Source organism: Elephantulus edwardii, unplaced genomic scaffold (genome assembly GCF_000299155.1).
Source record: "Elephantulus edwardii isolate Elephantulus edwardi_28Jun2011 unplaced genomic scaffold, EleEdw1.0 scaffold00143, whole genome shotgun sequence".
In the NCBI taxonomy this organism is placed as follows: domain Eukaryota; kingdom Metazoa; phylum Chordata; class Mammalia; order Macroscelidea; family Macroscelididae; genus Elephantulus; species Elephantulus edwardii.
In genome coordinates this window covers 8,176,974-8,184,896 of record NW_006399893.1, presented here as the reverse complement: position 1 = coordinate 8,184,896, position 7,923 = coordinate 8,176,974, and positions in this window count along the sequence as shown.

The following is a 7,923-nucleotide window of genomic DNA, read 5'->3' as shown; positions in this document are numbered from 1 at the left end:
TGGGCTCTATGAAGAGAAATGTGGCATCAGGATTGGCAGAATATTCATCAACAATCTGCATTATGCAGATGACACAATCCTGCTTGCTGAAACTGAAGAGGACCTGAAGTGCTTGCTGCAGAAAGTCTAAGACTGTAGCCTTCAATAATTGAGGCTCAGTATCAAGAAGACAAAGATTCTCACCACTGGGCCAATTGGCAGCATCAGTATGGATGGTGAAGAGATTGAGATTGTTCACAACTTTAGTTTGCTTGGCTCCACAGTCAATACTCTGGGCACCAGCAACCAGGAATATGAAATATGTATTGTGATGGGCATGTCTGCTATTAGGAACCTCTCCAGAGTACTGAAGAGCAATGGTGTCACTCTGGAGACTAAGGTGTGCCCGATACAGGCCATGGTCTTTGCCATTACTTGCTATGCATCAGAAAGCTGGACAATGACTAGCGATGATAGAAGGAGAATTGATGTCTTTGAGCTGTGATGTTGGAGAAGAGTATTGAATATACAATGGACTGCTAAGAAAATGAACAGCTTCATCCTAAAGAGGGTGAAACCAGGCTGCTCCTTGGAGGCAAGGATTCTGCAGCTTTGTATGACATACTTGGCATATGTTACAAGGAGGGATCAGTCATTAGAGAGGGACGTCATGCTTGGGTGGGTGGAGGGACAGCGCAGGAGAAGAAGATCCTCTATGAGGTGGATTGATTCAGTGACTGGAGTAATGGGGGTGAGTGTGTTGGAGACAGTGATGCTGGCACAGGACAAAGCAGGGTTTAGGGCTGTTGCATATTGGGTCACTATGAGTCACAGGCAGCTCGATGGCACATAACAACAACAACAAAGACTATATTTTATTGGAGATTAATATTGCATGATATTTTCTGCTTGCTATTTGCTTAATCTATTTCCCCCACATTTTATATTTAGTCTACATTTTTATATTTATCGTCATTTTTCAAGTGTGTCTTTCTTGTAGACAGCATATTGATAGATTTTGAGTTTTTTTATACAATCTGCTACCCTTTTTCTCTTCATTCATGCATGTAAACTATTAACCTTTTTTTCACATTTTTCACATATTTTACCCAGAACAACACTAAATACAGTATAATAAGACATTGTCCATCTTGTACTATTCTCCTAATCTCTGCTGTCTGCCGTACTTATGCCCATTGTGAAAATTACTGTGCAAGTCTATGTTCTTCTTTTTAAGTGACCCTCTACTTATCTAGCCTGAATATTTTTTCCAGTTGCTGGCCCACTCTTGGTTGAACTTGCTTATATTTTAAAAATATACGTTATATTTAATATTCTTCACAAGAACTACAATTCAATGGCATCGATTCTTTAGTCCTCTTCTTTAATCCTTGCCCGATTTTCACATGCATATTATTAGGCCATTGAATATACTACGGCTTGGGTCAAGTGCACCTTAAACCTCAAAGTGACACCTTTGATCAATACAATATGCCTTTTGACTTTGTGATAGCTGCGTCCCTGGGCATACATTGTGGATTAAGTAGAAGAAAATATTTGACAACTAATCAATAGTATTATAAAATTAAAAGCTATCATAAACCTACACAGACACAACAGAAACAGCCTGACACATATCAAGAAAAACTACACAGGGAGAGATGGGTGTCAATCATAGGGTTGCACAATTTGATGGGTTGAGGAAGGAGCGTGTAAGGGAAATGGGAAAGATCCAGTGTGAAAAACAACGTACATGAACTTTGTTAAGTAAACCAGTATTAAATAAAAATAATATTAAAAAAGGAGAAAAACTACATATAGAACTTAAAACATTATGAAAAAACAAAACAAGCCTTCTCAAAAAAAAAAAGGCAGAACATATTGCAGACCAAATGAATACCCTAGAAACAGAGAAACATAGAGTTATATTAAGTTATAGAAGAAGGGGAAAACAACAGAAGAAAGAACTAAAGCTATAAATAAAGTGAAGACTCCAGAGACAAGGAGCCAGAAGGAATATATCAACATGAAAGAACATTAACAACTATGGAATAAATTGCAAAAGATAGAAGAAATAATTGGATATATGGATTAAGATGTATAAGAACTTAGAGGGTCATTGTAGGAGAAAGATAGTACAGCCAATACCATATCAGAAATAACAGAAATGCATGAAAATGCAATCCAGAATATCAATACCAAAATAACAGAAGTGTCCAACATGCTAGAGGGACAAAAAAGTAGAACAGAAGAGATGGACAGAGAGTCAGGAACCTGGAAGACCTGAACCTAATGGCAAGATTGTTATTGTTATGTACTGTTGAGTTGCAAGTGACTCATGTTGTTGTTGTTATATGCCGTCGAGTCGCCTGCGACTCATAGCGACCCTATGTACAACAGCTCTAAACTCCGCTCTGTCCTGTGCCAATCGCACTGTCTCCAACACTCCCATCCCAATTATCGCAATCACTGAATCAATCCACCTCATAGAGGGCCTTCCTCTCCTGCGCTGTCCCTCCACCCTCCCAAGCATGATGTCCCTCTCCAAGGACTGGTCTCTCCTCATAACATGTCCAAAGTAGTGACCCTATATACAACAGCCCTAAACCCTGCTCTATACTCTGCCTATCTTATTGTCTCTGACACACCTACCCCTATTACTCCAGTCACTGAATCAATCCATCTGATCGAGGGTCTTCCTCTCTCCACCCTCCCAAGCATGATGTCCCTCTCCAAGAACTGGTCCCTCCTTGCAATGTCCAACATATGTCAGACGAAGCTTTAGAACTCCTGTCTTCAAGGATCTGCCTAGTTTCACTCTTTCTAGGACAAGGTTGTTTGTTCTCCCAGCAGTCCATGGTACTGTTCCATGCACCACATACTCTTCTCCCGCACCACAGTGCAAAGGCATCAATTCTCCTTCTATCATCTCTAGTCATTGTCCAGCTTTTGATGCATAGCAAGTAATTGCAAAGAGTATGACCTGGATCAGGCACACCTTAGTCTCCAGACTGTCATCGTTGCTCTTCAGTACTTTGGAGATGTCTCTGACAGCAGGCTTTTCCAATGCAATTCATCTTTTAATTTCCTGGCTGCTGGTACCAAGAGTGTTGACTGTGGAGTCAAGCAAACTAAAGCTGCTAATAATCTCAATCTCTACCATCTTTCATGGTGCTGCCAATCATGCCCAGTGGTAAGAATCTTTGTTTTCTTGACGTTGAACATCAATCCATATTGCGCTTCAGGTCCTCTTCAAGCAAGCAGAGTGTGTCATCCGCATAACATAGATTGTTGATGAGTTTTCCTCCAATCTTGATGCCACATTTCTCTTCATAGAGCCTAGCCTCTCTGATTAATCTGTTTTGCATAGGTAAGGAGATAGGACACATCCATGGCTTACTGTTGCGGAATGTTGGGGAGGAAGGGAAGGCCTCTGGTCAAGACAGGTCGCCCGAGCTCCAGAAAGGTGCAACCCTCCCAGTGGCCTTTAATACAGGGTAGAGAAAGCTCCCTTGTGTTTGGCTGTACCCGCTTGAGAAAGCTCGCCACCTGGGAAGACAGCTGCCGCGTCTTTTGAGCCAGGAGTGATCTGCACGAGGCTGAGGTTCTCCTGACCAATCCACATGTCCCAGGTCTATATGCCCACCCTATCCTGTCTTCCTGTGTATAGAAGGGCAGTGCTTATCCTAATAAAGTAGAGCTGGATTGACTCGCTCGCTGATCCTCTCCCAGAGTGGCATCTCCGTCGTGCTTACAGGTTGTCGCTATTAAGTTGCTGGTGGACTGGCAGCAACAGCTTACTCTGTTCCAAATTTTGGACCATGCATTTTTCCCTTGCTCTATTTGACGACTGATCAAATACAGGTTTTGCGTAAGCACAATCAAATGTTCTGGGATTTCCATTCTTCTCAGAGTCAGCCATAGTTTCTTGTGATCCACATGCCTTTGCATAGTCAATGAAACACAGATATTCCTCTGGCACTCCTTGCTTTTAGCCAAGATGTGTCTAGCGTTAGCTATAATATCCCTAGTACTGTGGCCTCTTCTAAACCCAGCCTGCACTTCAGAAAGTTCCCCGTTGAAAAAATAGAGAGGAAAGGGACAGAAAGCTAAGAAAACATTAGAATCATGTGGGATAACGACAAAAGGAGCAACATTTGTATGGTCAGAATTCTAGAACACTAGGAGGACACAGAAGGCACTGAGAAAAGGAACTTCCTCACAAAAAATGTCCTCAACCAATGCTCTATCACTGAATTCTACTGAACATTCAGAGATAAACTATCACCAATTCTACTTAAATTATTTTTTAAAAATAGAAGGAACACTCCCAGAGTAATTTTATGAAGCAAGCACAATTCTAATACCAACACAAGGCAAAGACATTACCTAAAAATAAAACTATGGACACATATTTCTCATAAATATAGATGCTTAAATCCTCTATAAAATCCTGGCCAATAGAATCTTACAACATATTAATAAAAAATTCGTCATGATCAAGTGGAATTCATAAGTATCTGAGGACGTCTCCTGAATCTCAATGTCAGCTGGATGCGGGTGGCCTCTTGTCTTGAAGAGAGGCAAGTATGGAATACTTGAGGTGCTTATGGTTTTCCTTTTGCCTCAAATGGGTGTCAGCAGAGTGGACTTGCCAAATGAATTGGAGGTCTCTGGCCCAGAGTTTGCCAGCATTTGGGTATGCCGGAATAGTTAAATACGGTAGGGCCCTCAGACCTATGACTTTCATTCATAGGGTCTCTAAGAGTCGCCTACGACTTGACGGCACTTAACAACAACAACAACAACAACAACAACAACAACAACAACGAGAGAGATCAGTTGACCTAGTGGACAGAAAATGATACTACTAAGCCAAAGGTGGTGACTCTAAACTGTGACCCTCTGGCCTGTTTTAAAATGTTTTTGTTGAAACATTCTTCTAGGTCGTGTAACCCTAGTCTGTCCACTTGGAGTACATAGGTAACTTGTGGTTGCTGTGAAGCCGACTACTGTGATACTGATGTGTCAAATGTGATAATGGTCACCCATGGTGAACAGTGTTTGGTGGAGCTCCCAATTAAAACAAGCTTGGAAGCAGGAGTGGTATCCACTTCCGTGATAGCTTGCCTCCGGAAACCCTATGAACCTGGAGAAAGGATGAAAGTTATACAAGTGTTCAGGTCTTTCATTCATAGGGTCACTGCGAGTTGCCTACAACTCAACGTCACTTAACAAGAACAACAACAACAACAACATGTAAGGATAGCTCAAAATAAGAAAAATAATCAATATAATTCATCACAAAAAAAAAGTGAAGAGCAAGAGCAATTGACATGGAAATGGCTTTTGACAAAATTCAGCACAACTTCCTGATTAAAACATTGTTGAATATAGAAATAGAAGGGAATTTCCTCAACATAGTGAAAAGTGTATACATAAAGCCAAAAGCCAATCTTATTCTTTTTAAATTATTTTTTAAAATTTTGTATTTGTTTGCTTACAAAGTTAATATAAATTGTGTTTTACACTATTTTTCATTTACATTTTATTTCATTCAATCATTCTCATTCATTACGTTTTATAAAATTAACCACCATTGGACTATGCCCACCATTGCCCTGTTTTGCTGGTCCCTGATGGATCTCTCCCATTTCCTTTATCCCATAACTCCACCCACCAAATTTTGTAAACCTGTGATTTCACCTGTGATCATCCTCACATCTCTGCTCCCATCCCTTCTCTTCTTCAATCTCCATACCTGTTTGACTAGTATTCCTTCTATTTTTACAATAATGGTCTTGTGCAGTATTTGTCCTTATGAGATGGAGTTAGTTCACTCAGCATAATGCTGCTCTCTACTCTCTCCCAAGTTAAGTAGTATTTTTCAAAATCATTGTTCCCGAGTGATGCATAACATTCCATTGTGTGAATGTAGCATAATTTTTCAATCCATTCAGTTGTCTTTGGACATTTGGGCTGTTTCTATGTTCTGGCGATAGTGAATAACATTGCTATGGACATTGATGTACACATTTCCATTTGTGTCTCAGTTCTAATTTCCTTAGAGTATATTTCTGGGCAAGACAAAGTTTCTATGTTCAGGCTTTTGAGCAAATGCCAAACAGTCTTCCAGAGTATTTGTATTATTTTACAATTTCACCAAAAGTGTATGAGAGTTCCCACCTCTTCATATCATTTCCCACATTTATTGCTTGCCGAAAAGACTAAAGACTTATCCCTTGGAACAAGCTGCTCCAAGGAAGACTAATGGGCAATCCCCTCTCATGCAATTAACTGCCTCTGAAAACCTGACATAGGTTCAGCTATGGGTCATTTCTGACTCTACATTACACAACACACACAACAGCTCCAGGGGTGTTGCTTGTGGAACAAAGCAAGATGAAATTGTTAACAAACCAGTCTCTTTTCCATCTATCATGATGCTACCATTTGTCCTGGTAGTAAGAATATTTGTTTTCTTGATGTTGAGCTTCAATCCATATTACAGATTAATGTCCTTGACCTCCTGCAGCAAATGGTTCAGATCTTCCTCAATCTTGGCAGGCAAGGTTATGTCATCTGCGTATCTCAGTTTGTTGGTGAGTCTTCCTCCAGTTCTGATGCTATATTCTCCTCATAAAGTCCAGTCTCATGAATATTGCTCTTGTTGTTGTTGTTATGTGCTGTCAAGTTGCTTGTGACTCATAGTGACTCTAAGTACAATAGCTCTGCATCTTACTTTATCTTGAGACAACCTCACTGTCTCTTACACACCTACCCCCACTACCCCAGTCACCAAGTCAATCCACCTCATCCAGACTCTTCCTCTCCTGCACTGTCCCTCCACCATTCCAAGCATGATGCCTCTTTCTAAGGACTCTCTTGCAATATGCCCAAAGTATGTCAGATGGAGCCTCAGAATCCTTGCCTCCAAAGAGCAGTTGTTTTCACCCACTCCAGGACAGACCTGTTTGTTCTCCTAGCAGTCCATGGTATATTCATGCAGCACCACAACTCAAAGACATCATCCCTCATCATTGTCCAACTTTCTGATGCATAGCAAGAAAATCGAGAGGATCATGGCCCGAATCAGGCACATATTAGTCTCAAGACGGACATAATTGCTCTTCAGCACTCTGGAGAAGTCCCTGACAGTAGATTTTCCCAGTGCAACTCACTTTTAATTTCTTGGCTGCTAATACCAACAGTATTGATTATGGAGCCAAGCAAGCTAAAGCTGTTAACAATCTCAATTTCTTTACTGTCCATCACAATGATGCCGATTAGCCCAGTGATGAGAATCTTTGTTTTCTTGATGTTGAACTTCAATCCATATTGAAGGCCACAGTCTTTGACCTTCTGTGGCAAATCCCTCAGGTCCTCCTCAGTTTCAGCAAGCAGGGTGTATCATCTACATAACGCAGGTTATTGATGAGTCTTCCTCCAGAATATTAGAAATATTAGTCTTCCTAATGTAGAATAAGGAGGAGTGGCATCCACTTCCATAATAGCTTGCCTCCGGAAACCCTGTGAACCTGGAGAGAGGATGAAAGGCACCCAAGCATCGAGGACTCTCCTTCATAGGGTTGCTATGAGTTGCCTGCGACTTGACAACACTTAACAACAACAACAACAATGTAGAATATTAGTCTTCCTCTTGAATGTTAGGAAGCCATTAATGAAAACTTCTTCCAATGATATAGTTTACCTCCTGGGATTATTTACTTAGTATATAGATTCAGTAAGTATAGTGAAAGGATAAAACCTTGCAGCGTATTTCTGTTTTTAAACCATGCATCTCCTTTTTCTGTGCAAATAAGTGCCTCTTGATTTATGCATAGGTTCCGCATGAATACAATTAAGTGTTCTGGAATGCGCATTCTTTGCAATTTTATTTCTTGCTAGGAAAAATGGCTCTCTTACTCTAATGTAGTTCACTGA